Below are 17,065 nucleotides of genomic sequence, written 5' to 3' on the forward strand. Positions count from 1 at the left end.
AGTAGAACTCATATTAACAATGAATTTAATATACCTAAACACAAGAGATGCAAATGACATATTAAATGAACAAATGCTAGTGGGACTTATGATCATATAAGGGGACCACATGTTCTCAGATCTTTGTGCTGATGTTTAGAATGAGAAGGGGTATTTAGGATCTCGACCATCATCTATTTCCAAGTATCTTATGTTATATTCTAGTCCTTCCACAATACTTCAATGGAGGTTACACCTTTTTTGCTTAGCTTCCGGGCGTAATAATCAATAATAACTATAGTATCTTCCAATTTTTGTATGGAACGGACACATAAAATCATAGGACTAACCTATCGGGGCCCTACTTTTCCTTCTCTTTTATCTTATGATGCTTTTTAGAGATGAGTCATATAAGAACTTATAGCTGTTAATATAAACTCTAAAGTTTTATGCCGCACATTCGGATAAGGCATTATGACAAGTTATTTATCTATGGTTGTCATAAAACATAAATATATGCCCAACCTTTTCTGGTCAAAATCTTCACTACCTATATACAAGGAATCATTTTCCCATAATGTTCAAAACTCAAGTCAATAAGCACAGAGGGGCATAGTATACAGATAAATAAGTCATATTGGGTATGACACACAAGCAAAGTAGCACAAAAGGGAGCGCATAATATACTTGCATTAAGCTATAGAAATGTGTGGTGTATGCATGCACATGAACTATAGGGTAGCGTGTGAGCGAATGAACTATAAGGCATGTAGGAAATGGACTAGATGAGCACATGACACATGTCCTTCAAAACTACAAGGCATGTAATAATTAAGCAAGTACGCTATGAGGCATATAATATATAGAAATGGTTTATGATGCATATGACATGTAAACAAGTGATATGCGATTTATATAACCCACGAGAACTAATTTTGCCCATAGCATATGATCAATTAGCCTGCAGTACCCACACAATATGGACAAGTGACATATGGGAAGTAGCTAGTGCAATAAATTACATGTAGGGAAGGTCTTACGAAAACATATAGCAATATACAAGGGTGCTCTGAAGCAGATAACACTTACATACAAGCATTCTATGACATAAGGTAACATGTGAGAAAGTAATCCACAAAGGGCTATTGGCATACAAATAGATAAGTTATAGAATATGTAGCATGTATATTTATATAAGAAACCATCTTTGGAAACTACAAGATATCCTATAGAACCAATCTAGCATATTAAGGGCAAACACATTGTCTTAAGCATTAAGTCACAGGTGGGATAGTTCTGCTCAATTCCTTACTCACCTTAAAGCACATACAATTGATTTCTCCATCTACTCTCTTCAATCTCCTAAGATTTCTTATAGGTGTTCTGCTATTGGAACTTGGTTTCCTGATAGGTTAATATAAGTACTACCATTAAGATAGAGAAAAACAAATCCTCACAAGTTCATCTTTTGGAGTAGGAGGCCGAGGTCAACTTTACCTACGTTACTATCTTGTGTTACATCACACTCAATGTATGGTACCTTTTGAAGGTCATAATAGAAAATAAATAGTGAAGCATGAACGCACCATAAAACATGAACTCTAATATCAGGTATCTATAAAGTTAAATCACGATTCATAATGTCTTAGAGTTAGCCACTTTGGGCTTAACTAGATAGGTCTGGCCTTATTAATAGATTTCCTCTTTTTTTTAATAACAAGCGGGGGTGCTCCGACTCTTTTCCCATGCAAATAAGAACAACTAGCATATGATCAATTTTTCGTCTCCCTTAATTGGACTATGATTGATGAATTACTGTAGGCATATATTAAATGAATCCTAGAGTAGCTCTATTCTATTTGGTGGAGGTCTATACATGTGTATAATGCTCTACTTCTCTTTTGTACTAATGATGTAGATAAACTAGGTCCATGTATCTTCTACCTAGGTGACCTTTCTATTCTCCTCTTTTTTTCTTGGTGTTATCAACACCAAATATCGAGACTTGAATCAATACTAAAATGAATTTTCTATCTAAGAAAGGTTCACAAAATTGTTCCCAGGTGCACCTTTATAACCCGTTAGGGTTGAAGAGTTGATACCTTATTCTTGCCTCTTACACTTAGCAATCACTCTTTTATAACCACCTATCTCACTCCTCTATAGCATTCTCATATCACCCTTAGTCCTATGTTTAGGGGATTTGACATGTCCCATATCTTTCTAACAAGAAGATCTACTTATATATTCGACCCGTGTCATTCAAGCTTCATTCTCATATGCTTCCTATCTAACAAGTACCTTTAATCAAAATTAGTAGTTTCAGGTACTCCAAACCCACTATGTACAACCTAACTAATCACAGCTTAGGTCTAACCAATCAATTTTTCCTTTTACACCTTACCCTTTAGTCACATACTAATCCTCTATAGCCAAAACATAGATTATAGTAGGAACTACCATACATATATCATTTGCAGCAATTAGCACAATTATCCCAAAGTTTTATACCCATGAAAAGAATACAAATGTTATAAGTACTTATTCAGGGTGGTTGGCACATACCATATAAAAATCCAACTATTAACATATCCGGGATGATATATGGTGAGAATTTAGGTACCTCTCTAGTAACCTTATTGAACTGATACATTCACCTTTCGAAGTGTGCCACTGTCTTCTTCCATCTAAAAGAAACTGGATCAACAACATCAATTTCGAGTACATGTGTAACGCTGGAAATTCTATGAGTGTCCTATATAGGAACATATCCTATAAATATGAAGGAAATATAGAACTCAAGAGTTGGTTACATCCTCCAAAGAAGATATGCTTGGAAATGCTACAACTCATATATGTAACTTGGTAACCCATTATTTTTTTAAGCATATACTATATCTTTCTCAATTGAACCAATGTGATACTAATGGTACAAATGCAACTATAGATGCAAATAACATAAAAGCTTCTACATACCTTATGGAGTGGGATGGTCGAATAAAATGAGCTCAATCTAGTATGTTGACATTTTAGCTAGCATTAACCTTAACCAAAGTAAGCATAATATGAATAACATGACCAGTCAAGTATAAGTGGAAATTGACTTCTTAACTTCGTTCTATTGCACGAACTGGATTATGAAGGAAGGTAACATTTCCTAAATTTCCAAGCAGCCCCCTAATTTTAAATATGGCGTGCAACACATTCATAAGTAAGGATCTACTAGACAAGACTTTGTAGACTCCTTAGGACAAACTGCTCTGATACCACTTTTTTTGCACCACAACCCTAGGTGAGGCAAAGAAGAACCGTATGAACACATGCTTTACAAGTGACCAATGAGGAGAAAATGAACTACTACGTAGATAAATTTATTAATGAGAAGCTACATATACAACACATGTCGACTAGCTGAACTGATAAATGTGACAAGTAAAACTATGAATACATATGATAGCTTTACAATACCTACAAAGCCTCTACTGGAATGAATGACTATACCACTACCAAAATACGCATGGTCAAGACTTGGCAAAGCTTTAAATCAACCTGGAGCTCACCAACAACCGTTGCGTATAATGTGCTTCTATTTGGGAGATCTATTGGTTGAGTACCGGTACCTGCAGCATGAAATGCAGCATCCCCAATAAGAGACGTTAGTACGAAAGAAAGTACTGAATATATAAGGCATAATATAACCATATGTAAAATGAGAGCTCAAATGAAACCAAATACAAATATACAGGGATTAGAGACCACCTTTGCTTATACTTGTGGAATCGTTACATTCATTTCTTTACTTTTCTGTGCGTTATAATCTTTATAAGGCATATGATACAAATGACCAGCTGATTAGTGGTAGAAGAGGATGGCCCATGCTAGGCATTTTAACCACTGGGTTGCTGTCCTCATATTTCCACAAATTGAGATAGGCCCATGCAAGGCTTTTTCCCCTGAGCAGCCACCCTTCTATACCAAATGGGATCGGCCCATGCTAGGCTTTCACCATTGAGTTGCCAACCTTTTATACCAATTGTGATCAACCCATGCTAGGCATATGCCCTTGAGCTGCCACCCATATTTACACAGATTGCTTCTTTTTGATTCTTTAATCTTCGAGATTGTTGTTTTGATGCTCATAACTCTTTTGAGATTATTCTTTTGATGATCATAACTATTTTGAGATTGTTCTTTTGATGATCATAACTCTTTTGAGATTGATGTTTTGGTGGTCATAATCATTGTTGAGATTTGGAACTATGAACCAGTAGTAAAAGACATGAATATGGACTTACGATAATAACAATAAAATAGGAAGAAAATGTGACACCAATACTTAGGAGCTTATATGACTCAATAAGCATCTTGACATCTCAAATTGAAGCATATATCAAGCGAAAGCATTTAACATTCAGCCAAGAGATTTGAACTCTATATGATAGCCAAATACTCACTAACTATAATATGAAATTCAAGGTATACATGAACGTTGAACCAAGGAGAATGTGGGAAGATTCAACTTAAGGACGGATATATTTCAAGTAAGTACATATAAAATGTACAATAGAGAAAGTAGGGATCTTGTGAGGTAAATTATAGTCTAACATAATGGGAGTAATAACCAATAAAGGGAACATATGAACATGTGAAAAGATGACATATATGATGGAATAGACAATTGAAGCAAGTTGGCAAGATATGGGAAGATTGTATATCCAACATATAAACATATGTACCATGTGTAATCAACAATCATTTTGATTTATATAAGAAGAGTACATGCCTAGTTTACTTTGACGATGAAACAAGTTTAAACCTTGCAAGATAATACTTGGTAGAGTAAGCACGTACATTTATTAATAAACTCATATTAGAGTACTCACTTTAATGCTCTAGGGAGTATGAATGAGTAATTAGCTACACTGGTGATCTTATACTTCCACTATGGATCAGTCATTACCAAGGGCACTTAGAAAGCAAACTTTGTAATACAAGTGTTGGATTCATGCCAAAGCAAATAGGAAATCAAATAACCTTGCATACCTTGATGCACAACATTGGATATTACAATGAGTTGACCATCTTCATTTTAGAGTATTTATCTACATTGGAGTAAATAATAAAACTAGCATTACTAGTTGATCAACATGTTTGGGCTACTTGATAAAATTGAAACAGTAATTGGTAGTATATATATAATTGATCCCATCAAGAGTGTTCTTCCCTTCCATTCTCCTCTAATTTTATTATATACTATACAACCTTCTTATAAGGTCCTCCGAGACTTCTCGAGCTTCATCACGTCTGAAAAAAATAGTATTAAAGGGATGGCAGGAAGTAAGCTCATGCAACACTCAATTAAGTGGTGTATCATTACACTTTCAATGTTCTATTCTCTAACCAGTTCCCATGACTTCTCTGCACATATCCAGCATACACAAAACAGTCCCTAAGCATTACAATGTTTTTAACAATATGAATTCACGGCTTTCGATCAACACCCTGTGAGTTCCAACTAACATTATAGTTCAGATGCTCTAAACGAGCTCACAATCATAATTTAAGGGAACTCCACTCCATGGATGTCCCAATAAGAACATCTTTCCCGAACATTTACCAAGCCCACACCATATAGAGACAACACTCCTTAGTTAACACATACTAACTTTCACAAAAAATGCAAGAACAAGAGAGGGATGCAAAATTTCCATAGCTTACCTTGCCGGAAAGAAATCTCACTTGCTAAGACTTAGATTCTTCAAGGTTTAGGTTGTCCTCTCCACCTTACATTGATGTTAAATCAGATTATTCACTTGAATTCCTTAAGATGGGAGATGTTCTACTAACTTGTACTTTAAAACACCTGTTTCCTTGAGATTTCTAATGGTGAGGCTGTAGACCAGAACTCTTGGACCTTCTATGGCTTTCCTTGGGAGTAATTTTCTGAAGAATAAGTGATGAAGGAGATGTGATGATCTTGAGTCCTTTACAGGTACCTCCTGGACGTTTTTACTTCATAAAATGGAGAAATAATATGGTCCTTTACTTTAAGCAAGCAGGTGCATCACCTCCTTAATTTCTGCCACAAGTTTTTAAGTAGCTGAATCACCTACTTACCCTTTTCACTTAAAATTCAGTCCACTAATTCTAAGTTGGTGAATCACCTACCTTCCCTTTTCACTTAATATGCAGTCCACTAATTCTAAGTAGGTGCATCACCTATTTTTCATCTACTAGCATAGTTTAGTCAAGCAAGCATCTCACTTATTTTACACCATTTTCCCAATACTAGTTTCTTTACAAGACCGTAGCACTAATAAGCACTTGATCACTTTGACTTTTACATCGAATACCACCTTTTACCATCCCGAGTTTGAATTGTTTTTTAGTTCACTTAGTCGTTTATGTGTTGGAAGGAACGGGGTATTGCAACTTTAAACCTAATCTATTGTCACTAGTCACATAGGAAACCAAGTCCATAACTATGCCACAAGGCAATTTATAAGCATCATATAAATGTTCACTAGTACACGTAGAATATGGGTTGTTACATTGTGCCTTTATGAAGGAGGTTTGTTGATGATGAAAGCATGTGAATAGAATATGTCTAAATTGCTTTAGTATATTGAATTGTATCATTACTCATGCCTTAATTGTAGTAAATTGTTGGTGTGCTAGTGATTTGAGGTTCCTTGAAGGGCATAGTATGAGGAATTGAGTTATTATCATGATGTCTATGAATGTGAATCTAATGAAATTAATGTGATCATGTATTAAATATAATTGTGTTATTATTGAAAGGCTACTTCTCTATTTGACACTTATGAATGTTGATGATGGAATGTGAAGGGTTCTTCATGGTATGTATATCTTGAATTGCTAGTCTTATGCATCCTCTTCTTGTATAAATGAATGTATTGTTGATTGTTGAATCTTGGATCGGTAGGCTTATGGCACCCTTCCATTAATGATGTTAATGAACTTGGGGATCGGTAGGCTTATGGCACCCTTCCATGAATGTTATGATGAACCTTGAATCGGTAGGCTTATGGCACCCTTTCATGAGGATTCAATGAGCTTTCCTAATGTACTTTGAATCGGTAGGCTTAACGTGCCCTTTGATGTTTTAATAAATCTACTTTGGGTCGGTAGGCCAATGGCACCCTCCACTGTGTAATAATGTTAAAGTAATGAAAAACTCTATGGGAATGGAGGCTAAGCACCAAGTGGATTCGGTTAGATGGAGACTCTCCCGATGTTTAGGCCGAATTTCAATAATCATCTTCCTTATCTCAAAACTAATTGCCCACATAGGTCTAGCTAGTGGATACACCTAATCTATATGTTACCGGTCTTACCTTAGGCAAGTAGACCACTTTTTTATGGTGTGGGTTTATATGACACCGGATTACATGGTTAACTCTCATGGTCTATTTCGGTTAATGCTTATTCCCATCATGTGACATGTGCATTATGGTTTCTTGAGAAGCTCTATGAAGTGTGGGTGGTAGTATAGGATGCCATCCATGCATTGCACGAGTAGGCTTTGATAGTGTCATAGTGAGTTCTCTAATGTCTTAATAACTAATGTATGAAAGTACTCTAAATGAAGCTAATTAAGAATGTTGACTGTTATACGCTTAAATAAGATTATGCATTCTATACTTGAGTTGTATTATGAGTTATTTTCCCTTATCATGACTTATGAAATGTTTATGTCTCTTATGTATGAGTATTGTGTAAGGATGTAAAGGATGAATGGTAAGTTCACTTTTGGTGGCCTTGATGTGGTACCTAGTGTGGATGGTGGAATGAGACGCTATTCATACATTGCACAAAGTATGCCTTGGGGTTACTTGAGGTGAAAGCTTAATGTAATGAAATGTCTTATGTGTTGATTATGTTCAAATGTGATGTTATGACTTCTATGATGATTATACTTGTAATTTTATGTCTCTTATACTAATGTACATGATATTTCTAAAAAGTGGCATAATGCATGGTTTCCAACCAAAATGTCCCTTTTAAAGCATGTTTTTGCATGGTCATCATACTTCGTAAATTTTTGTGTGCTAACCCATATTTCTCTTACTTTTCTACAAGTGTATGGATTGGCACTCAACTTGATCCTCCTCGTTGCTAAAGGCTTGGATTCAGTTCTTCCAAGAATATTGGTATGTCCTCATGGATTCGAGGACAATTGTTTAGATGTTTCTTTTCTTTCATGTAATAGAGATTTCTAGACTTTCTATTGTAAAAGGCCGTGACCCTACTTTTATTTTCAAGATATTGTTTAGATGGCATGTGAGACTAGTAGACTTCTGTTGTGTTATTAAATGAAGTTTGATTTCATGGATTTAAATAAGTTTTAATTCCACACTATCTCTATATATTGAATGTTATGAATGTTATGAGGCTTGTATGAGGCTCTTCAGAGTCTTGTACATCCTGTCGCATCTAGGGAGTAACCCTGGGTCGTGACAAACATGGTATCAGAGCACAAGATTTTGGAAATGGTTTTTAGGATTGATGTCTCACAAGCCACCTTTAGTAGACTCTTGTTCATCGGTGTGAGTCGCGAGACATCTATGAGTGAGAGGCTATAGGATGTTAGGAAGTTACACTTCTTTCATTATTTTTGAAGTCGTTCCTTAGAGTTTAGCTCTATAAGTGTCATTTTCCTAATCCTTGTCTTGTCTTTATAGGATATGAATACAAGAAGGACGCCCACAAGGAGAGTGGAAGAGGAGATTGTAGATGAGGGAGTTCCTCCCCAAGATCCTCAAGGTGACCAAGTTCCTCAAGACAACCAAGTTCCGGTTGATGCTCTGGCCATGAGTAATGAAGAAATTAGGTCAGCTTTTCTAACCTTAGCCCAAGCTATGACGGCCCAAGTTAGTAGAGATGTGGGTCCTCGAATGAATGTTATTGAGAGTACTATGGCTTCGAGTTTGATGGACTTTGTGAGGATGAACCCTCCGATTTTTCTAGGTTCCAAGGTTGGATAGGATCCCTAAGAATTTTTGGATGAAGTGTATAAGGTTGTTAATGCTATGGGAGTGACTTCTATAGAAAAAGTGGAACTTGCCGCTTACTAATTGAAGGATGTTGCCCAAATTTGGTTCACTCAATGAAAAGTAATAGGCCTATAAGAGCGGGTCCTATAGAATGGGAGGAGTTTCAGAAGGCGTTCCTTGGTAGGTACTTTCCCCATGAGAAGAGGGAGGTTAAGTTGGAGGAGTTTATCAACCTTAGGCAAGGTAACATGTGTCCAAGAGTACTCCTTGAAGTTTACCCAATTGTCTAAGTGTGCTCCATTTTTGGTGTCTAATCCTAGAGATGATATGAGTAGGTTTGTTACGGGGATATCTGACCTAGTTGAGGAAGAGTGTCGTACGACGATGCTCCATGATGACATGAACATTTCTAGACTTATGGTGTATGCTCAATCTATTGAGTTGTCCAAACTTAAGAGGAAGAATAGGGAGTTGAAGAGGTCTAGGTCCGATGAGCAAGGTCAACCTAGGTTCAAGAAGAGAGCTCCAAACCAAGATTCTTCAAGCACTCCTAAGGTTAAACCAAGAGAAAGGTGGTGGACCTTCATTTACTAAACCTACTTGCACCACTTGTGGAAAAAGGCATTATGGGATGTTCCTAGCCGGTACTAATGGGTGCTATGGTCTTGGGGAAAATGATCACCAAGTGAAAGATAGCCCTACTCTTGCAGCCAAAGGAAGGGAGGCTAAGCAAGCTTCTCTTAGTGGCCCATATCTTGATGCTCCCAAGAGGAATGTTTCTATGTGCTTCAAGATAAAAAGGACAAACGAGCTAATCCAGATGAAAGCACCGGTATGTGATAGTTCCTTATGGTTGTGAATGTTTTGTTAAGCTTCCTATGTTATTTTCATGTTTTCCTTAGTGTGGGTTTACCCTTAAGGGGGAGATGGTATGTTGAATAGTATGATTGTTGAGAGTTCTGATATTCTTGTCACTTTCTTCTATTCCTATTCAAGCTTGAGACCAACAGTTCCCTATAGCTTGTTTCATGTTTTGGAGTCATATGTGAAAATGTGTTTCCATGATCTCCTTATGATATGCATGTTTTGATAAAATTTATGTTTATATGAGAAAATGAGTTTTCATGATTGTGTCCCAATCAAATGTAGGATTTTCGGAGATTTGAGTTCCAATCTTGAAGCTAGAGTTCCAAGGAGCAAAGGAGTGAAGATTTGGTGAGTCCTCATAACTTCGAGAACAAACCCACTATTTTCCCTTATGTCTTCTATTTTAATGTTGAGACTATTGTATGGGATTTGTCCCAAGAGTTTAATTCTAAAGTTCTATTATATGGTTTGAGACAAAAGTGTGGTAAAGACTTCCACTTGCTTTTATGAAAAGTTTTCGATTGTATGGATAAAAGTTTTTAAATTTCCGTACTTTTATATTTTATCTTGTCTTATGATGTGCTAAGGGCTTGTATGAGACCCCTTCGGGGTCAAGTACGCCATGTTGCACCTAGGGTAAACCCTTGTGTCGTGACAAGCATCGCCTTGAGAATAAATGCACAACAATAGGATCACCGAAGATAGAAGTGAAAAATAAACTAGGGCATTTGTAACGATTCGGGAAAACCCTCTAGAAGTTACACGACGTACTCGACCCCGAAGGGGTCTACTACAAGCCCTTAGCATACGTCATTGCATACGTCATAGAATAAAAGCGAAAAAATATAAAACTTTTTCTTCAACAATCTAAGTTGCCTTTTTACAAAATAGAAAGCAGTCTAAACATTGTCTCATTGGCCATCTATACAATCGAATACTTAGACATCTAGGGATACAACCCTTACATAGTTCTAAAATGAAACTAATAAAAGAAACTACTAATCTATCTACTAAGTAAGATGTTGGTCCCCAAGCTTGAGGACTCATCAAGTAGCTTGGAGAATCGCCTATTCCAAGCCCTTTGAACCAAAACAACCATCTTCATGAATCAACCCCTTACATAGTAGAAAACATAGAAATATGGGTTAGCACAAAAATGTACTAATTATGGTAGCCATGCATAAAACCATTAAAACATGCATAAAAAGGGACATTTCATTTGAAATCATGCTTTATGCCATTTTTGAACCTCATCTTTGAAATAGTTGGAGAATGCAACCAATAAGGCAACTCACATACATTCCATTATAACCTGAGAGATGTCATTATAACAAGAAGCATAGTCTCCAGTATCAATATAATATACATCCCAATCTTCACAATACATAGCCTCCAATTATACAAGAATACATGGTTAAATACCAAGACCATCACATCATGAAGTAATCAGTACATAAGCAACCTCTAAAACACACTTGTGCAATGTATGGTAACTAACATGTATTTACAATGTACAACACAAATCCAATATCACATTCATACTTATTTTGTGGTAAAGCCATTACCTTAGTAACCTTTAGGGAACACTTGTGCAATGTGGGGTTAGCATCCCATAATACCAACCCTACTAAGTACTCCTTTGAAGCTACCTTAGTGATGCATTACATCTTTAGACTTCATTATATGCAATATTCACAATTAAGTAAATAGTCATGTACATTACTTGAATACAAGGAAGGTCATGCATAAAAACTATTCATTCAATGTACATACATGCATTCGAATCTCATCATAATGCAAAGAAACCAACCCATGACATCCTACTAAGTCTACTTGTGCAATATGGAAGTGAAGTCCCATACCCCACTCTTACTGAGTAAACTCACCAAGATGTCATAGTATAGTTCATGTCTCATTCATTAACTTCATTAATATAGGGGATAAGTTGCAACAACTGACATAGACCATGTGAACTACATGGAATCCGGTGTCATATAACCCCACATTGAAAGAAGGTGTTCTTACTTGCCGAAGGTAGAACTAATTATATTTAGCTTCTAAGCGGATCCACTAGCTAAGTCCTATGTTTGGCACATAGTTATGGGATAGGGAGATTGCTACTAGAAACCCAATCTATTGCATTAGCGGAGGAACTTCCATCTCATGAATTTACTATAGATGAACCAACCTATTGCATTAGCAGAGGGGCCTTTTCCTCATCGTCCATATCCACTCGGTACTAACCATTATTTCCCAATTATACACAATTAGTATGGAATTGTATCTACGTGTGTGAAGGCATACTTTACCATTCGTTCAATACAACTCACTAAATAGCTCATAGATTCATTTAAAGGTGAGAACTAACTTTCAACCTTAGAATCATCATTACTATGTGAGTATAACTTTCACACCAAGATCATGTGTTCTCATAAGAATGGACTTTCAATCAACACAATAGGATCATCATGGTCATGTACATTTCATGCATAATAATAAGTAAAGGTGCATATGAGAACTATACTTTCAATTAACATCATTGATACATCATATTCATGTTTATGCATGGATTGTGTGTGTATGCATGATTGTCCTCACAACAGCAAAACAACAACATTAACATCATTGACACCTCCCTTCTCAAGGGGGTCACAACATGTACATAATATCCCAACTCATGTACGATTCACATATATTGCATTTAAGGATCTTAGATCATGTAAATTAACATATCTAATATTCATTATAGTAGACATGGATACATTCATCATAGCAACACCATCATGATCATAACATAACATAACATTCGTATTCATATCGTATCATACTTAGTCATATCTAGGGTTGTAGGGGAAAGGGACCTTATCTCAACACTACAATACATATGGGAAGTAAGCACCTCCACCATAAGTGAATCAACAATTCATAATTAGGATACTTGATAAGTAAACACCCCCACCATAAGTGGATTAATCCATTCATATATAATAACTTCACATAACATAACTTCATAGATTGCCCTTCAAGGCCAAAAGTCAAGATCAAGTCTAACATCTTAGATTTGGTACAACACATAGAAGAACATCATAATCCAACAACATAACCAATATGATCATATTCAAGGTAATTCATATCTAGAAGATTCTATTATATTCCATTCATGTCTAGGTGATCTAACTAAGACATTCACCAAAAAATTCATCAACCGTAGAAGATCACATCTAACCCCTCAATTTGCCTCTTCCATGATATAACCCTAGACCAAGTCAATATCATCTTAGATTCATAGGGTAATCAATAATACATGTAGAACTATACTTAGATCATGTAATTATATCATAAAAAACTCTAATTCAATCAATTGAATCAACTTCTAACAACATTCATTGTGTAGAGTAAACTCATAGGTAGGGTTGGGGGAAAACTCATGGATTCTTTAGATTAGAAGTTAAAACCATCTAAAATCAGTAGTATTACCAATATTAAACATAATTCAATCTTTAAAAACAACTTAGAAAGGAATCCATGGGGTTGAGTTGAAACTGTAGCTTTTGAAGATTTCTAGAATTGAATTAAAAGCTTTTGAAAGGGCTCCATGGTGATAGCTACCCATGGATGAAAACCACCATACCTAAGGTGTAGAAACCCACGAAAATCCTAACAGAAAGCCTTCATCTTCAAGCCCCTAGGTTGGTTTCTTCATTGGTCTTCAATGGTGTTCTTGGAGAGAAGAATTTGGGAGAGAAAGGGAATAGGGTTTTGATTTGGGGGTCTTAAGTTGAAGTGAATTAATGAATTAGTTTAGGTCATTAATTAACCACCTAACCGACCTCCCATAACCCCCACTTAATTAACTAATTAAAACACTAAACCTCAACTTAACTGAAGAGTTGTCAAAACAGTCCAACCTATGCCTAGCCTTCCACGGACTGTGGATCAATCCATTGGCCGTGGTTGGCTTCCGTGGTTTGGGACTGTGGCTCTAAGTGTTGCAGGCTTCAAGGAAAACTATGTATGGACCTACGCCCTTCATCAACAGACCGTGGCCTGGTCTACGGGACGTGGAAAGCAATCCGTAGGTCACAACTTAGGTGATCAAACCTTGCTGTCTAGGCAGCTTTGGGGGACTTTTTTGGGGTCTTCCACAAGGACCCCTCTAGTGGTCTTTGGGGAGTCGTACTCAGACGTTTAACCCCTAAACATGATGTTCTAAGTATGGGAGTCACTTCTACTAGTTTTTACCCTCATACAACACTCCAAACTTCAACAACAAGGCTCTTAGAACTCACTAGTTCAAATTACTAGTTTCCGGACGTTGTAGTCGTTTCTTGACATTTGACCTCTAAACTCCTAAATCTAAACTTGAAAACCCATATTACATCATTTAATCAAGTTTACAACTTCAAATTACATGTGAGGCTCTAGTTTCACCTACTAGGCTCTATTTCTACGGGGTGTTACAACATTTGTGCTCGTCTCAACACTCAGAGGGATAGCGAATTCTTTAGAGACTCCACTAGTACTAACCTCTGAAGTCTCTCGAATTGATCTCTCCAGCATTTCCTAAAAATGACCTCTTAGTCTCCTACATCTCTACCAGATTCTGTGCAATCCCATGCTCCTTGCTCCTTGCAACTTGCTCCTCAACTCCTCCTTGTCTGTCTCCTCGGCCAAATCATCCTCTACCCTCTCAATATTTTCATTAACATCAATCTCAACAGTCACAGCTATCTCAGGTTACACACTTACAGTAGGCTCACCTCTAGGATTGCATGGTGGAGGTAGGTGCATGGGTAACCTCACCACAGAACATTAATATGTATGTGGACTGCAATGGAGTCATCTCTGCTCGCAAGGTACAAAGCTACTCTCTCATAGTGTCTAGTGATCCAGAACTACCCTTGACTTGTCCTAGGCCCCTAATCTGGAACAAAGTTTGTCCAAACTCAGACCATGGCCCTAGATCAGCCCCTCACACCTTGCCACCCTATCCCGCAAGGGAGCAAAGGCTCTCTCAATAGCCCTATCTATGATCCTAGGATGTCCATCTCAACCTGTGCGACTCTAACATCTACAGACTAGGGAATGGTGCTCTTCTTATTATCACAACCCGAGACTACCCCCTAGACGTGACATGGCATACTTGACCCCGAAGGGGTCTCATACAAGCCTTTAGCATACATCATTGCATATGTCATAGAATAAAAGCGGAAAATTTAAAACTTTTTATTCAACAATCAAAGTCACTTTTATAAAATAGAAAGGAGTCTAAACATTGTCTCGTTGGCCATCTATAAAATTGAATACTTAGACATATAGTGATACAACCCTTACATAGTTCTAAAATGAAACTACTAAAATATCTACTAAGTAAAATGTTGGTCCCCGAACTTGAGGACTCATCAACTAGCTTGGAGGATCACCTATTCCAAGCCCTTGAACCAATAGATCCCATCTCCATGAACCAACCCCCTACATTTGTAGAAAACATAGAAATATGGGTTAGCACAAGAATGTACTAAGTATGGTAGCTATGCATAAAAACAGTTGAAACATGCTTAAAGGGGACATTTTTTAATTGAAACCATGCTATGCACTTTTGATCATCTTTCTTAAAATAGTTGGAGAACATAAGTCATAAACAACTCACATATAGTTCATCAAAGCACAAGGATAACAACATTATCATAGGCATAGTCTCCAAACATAGTCATAATGCACATACCATCTATTATAATACACAATACACATGCATAGGCACATATCAAGATCATAACATCATAATAGAACAACCACATAAATAACCCTAAGCTCTACTTGTGCAATGCATAGATAGGGTCCATTGTCCTACCCACACTATGTATCACTTCTAGACCACCAACAAAATACATATCTTACTTTTGATTCATTCATAGCCAACATACACAAGTAAGGAAACATTCATAATCATAACTTGTAATAAGTAAGGTCAACCTTAGCATTCATTCATATCACACATACATAATTCATAAGTCTTCACAACATAAGAGAACCTAACCATAACCCCCTCAAAGTCCACTTGTGAAATGTGAATATAGCATCCCATACTACCACCCATACTAAGTAGTACCACTTAAGAAGTCATAAATAGAGTCCATGTTCTTATCATAACTCGTATTCATATCTTTTAGGGAATATTAGCCTTAACCGACATAGACAATGTGAGCTACATGGAATCCGATGTCATATAACCCCACACCGAAAGAAGGCAGTCTACTTGCCTAAGGTAGAACTACATACATAGCTATCTAGGTGGATCCACTAGCTAAAGACCTACGTGGGCATGTAGTTAAGGGATAGGGAGATTGCTTCTAGAAACTCAGCCTATTGCATTAACGGGAGAGCTTCCATCTCATGAGACTCCCTTGGATGACCCGGCCTATTGCATTAACGGGAGGGTCTTTACCTCACTTTACATATCCACTCGGTGCTAAGCGTAATTCCCTTTTAAAAGTTACATTAAGTCTTTACTTAAGTTTTGGTTCATGAAAGAATGCACTAGGCACTCAAACCAACATATATCATAATAGCTCATAGATTCATTAGGGTGAGAACTACCTTTCACCTTAAAATCATCATTAGTATGTGAGTAAACCTTTCACATTATATTCGTAGTGTGTTCATAAGAATAACCTTTCAAATAACACAACATTACTACCATAATCTTAACTTATCATGTGTAGTCATAGCATATCATACATAGTCATATCTTCATGGTCTAGTACACTTCCTGCATAATAGTATGTAAAGATGCATATGAGAATTATCCTTTCAATTAATACCATAGACACATCATATTCATGTTTATGCATGGAGTGTGTGTGTGCATGATTGTCCTCATAATGGCACAATAAAAACAACATTAACATCATAGACACCTCCCTTCTCAAGGGGGTCACAACATATATATAATATCCCAACTCATGCACAATTCACATATATTGCATTTAAGGATCTTAGACCATGTAAATCACATATCTAACATTCATTCAATTGACATGGATACATTCATCATTCAAGTAGGTCATTCATGGCATGTAAAGAATCATATACTCATATAGGGGGATATGTGGGTAGGATCCTTCCATAATTGCACCACATACAATTCAACATACCAACACTACACAGATCATAAGATATCATTTGTATTCATAATGTATCAT

This window comes from Solanum verrucosum, unplaced genomic scaffold, assembly GCF_900185275.1.
Source record: "Solanum verrucosum unplaced genomic scaffold, falcon-dt-bn FXZP01000412.1, whole genome shotgun sequence".
Lineage (NCBI taxonomy): Eukaryota > Viridiplantae > Streptophyta > Magnoliopsida > Solanales > Solanaceae > Solanum > Solanum verrucosum.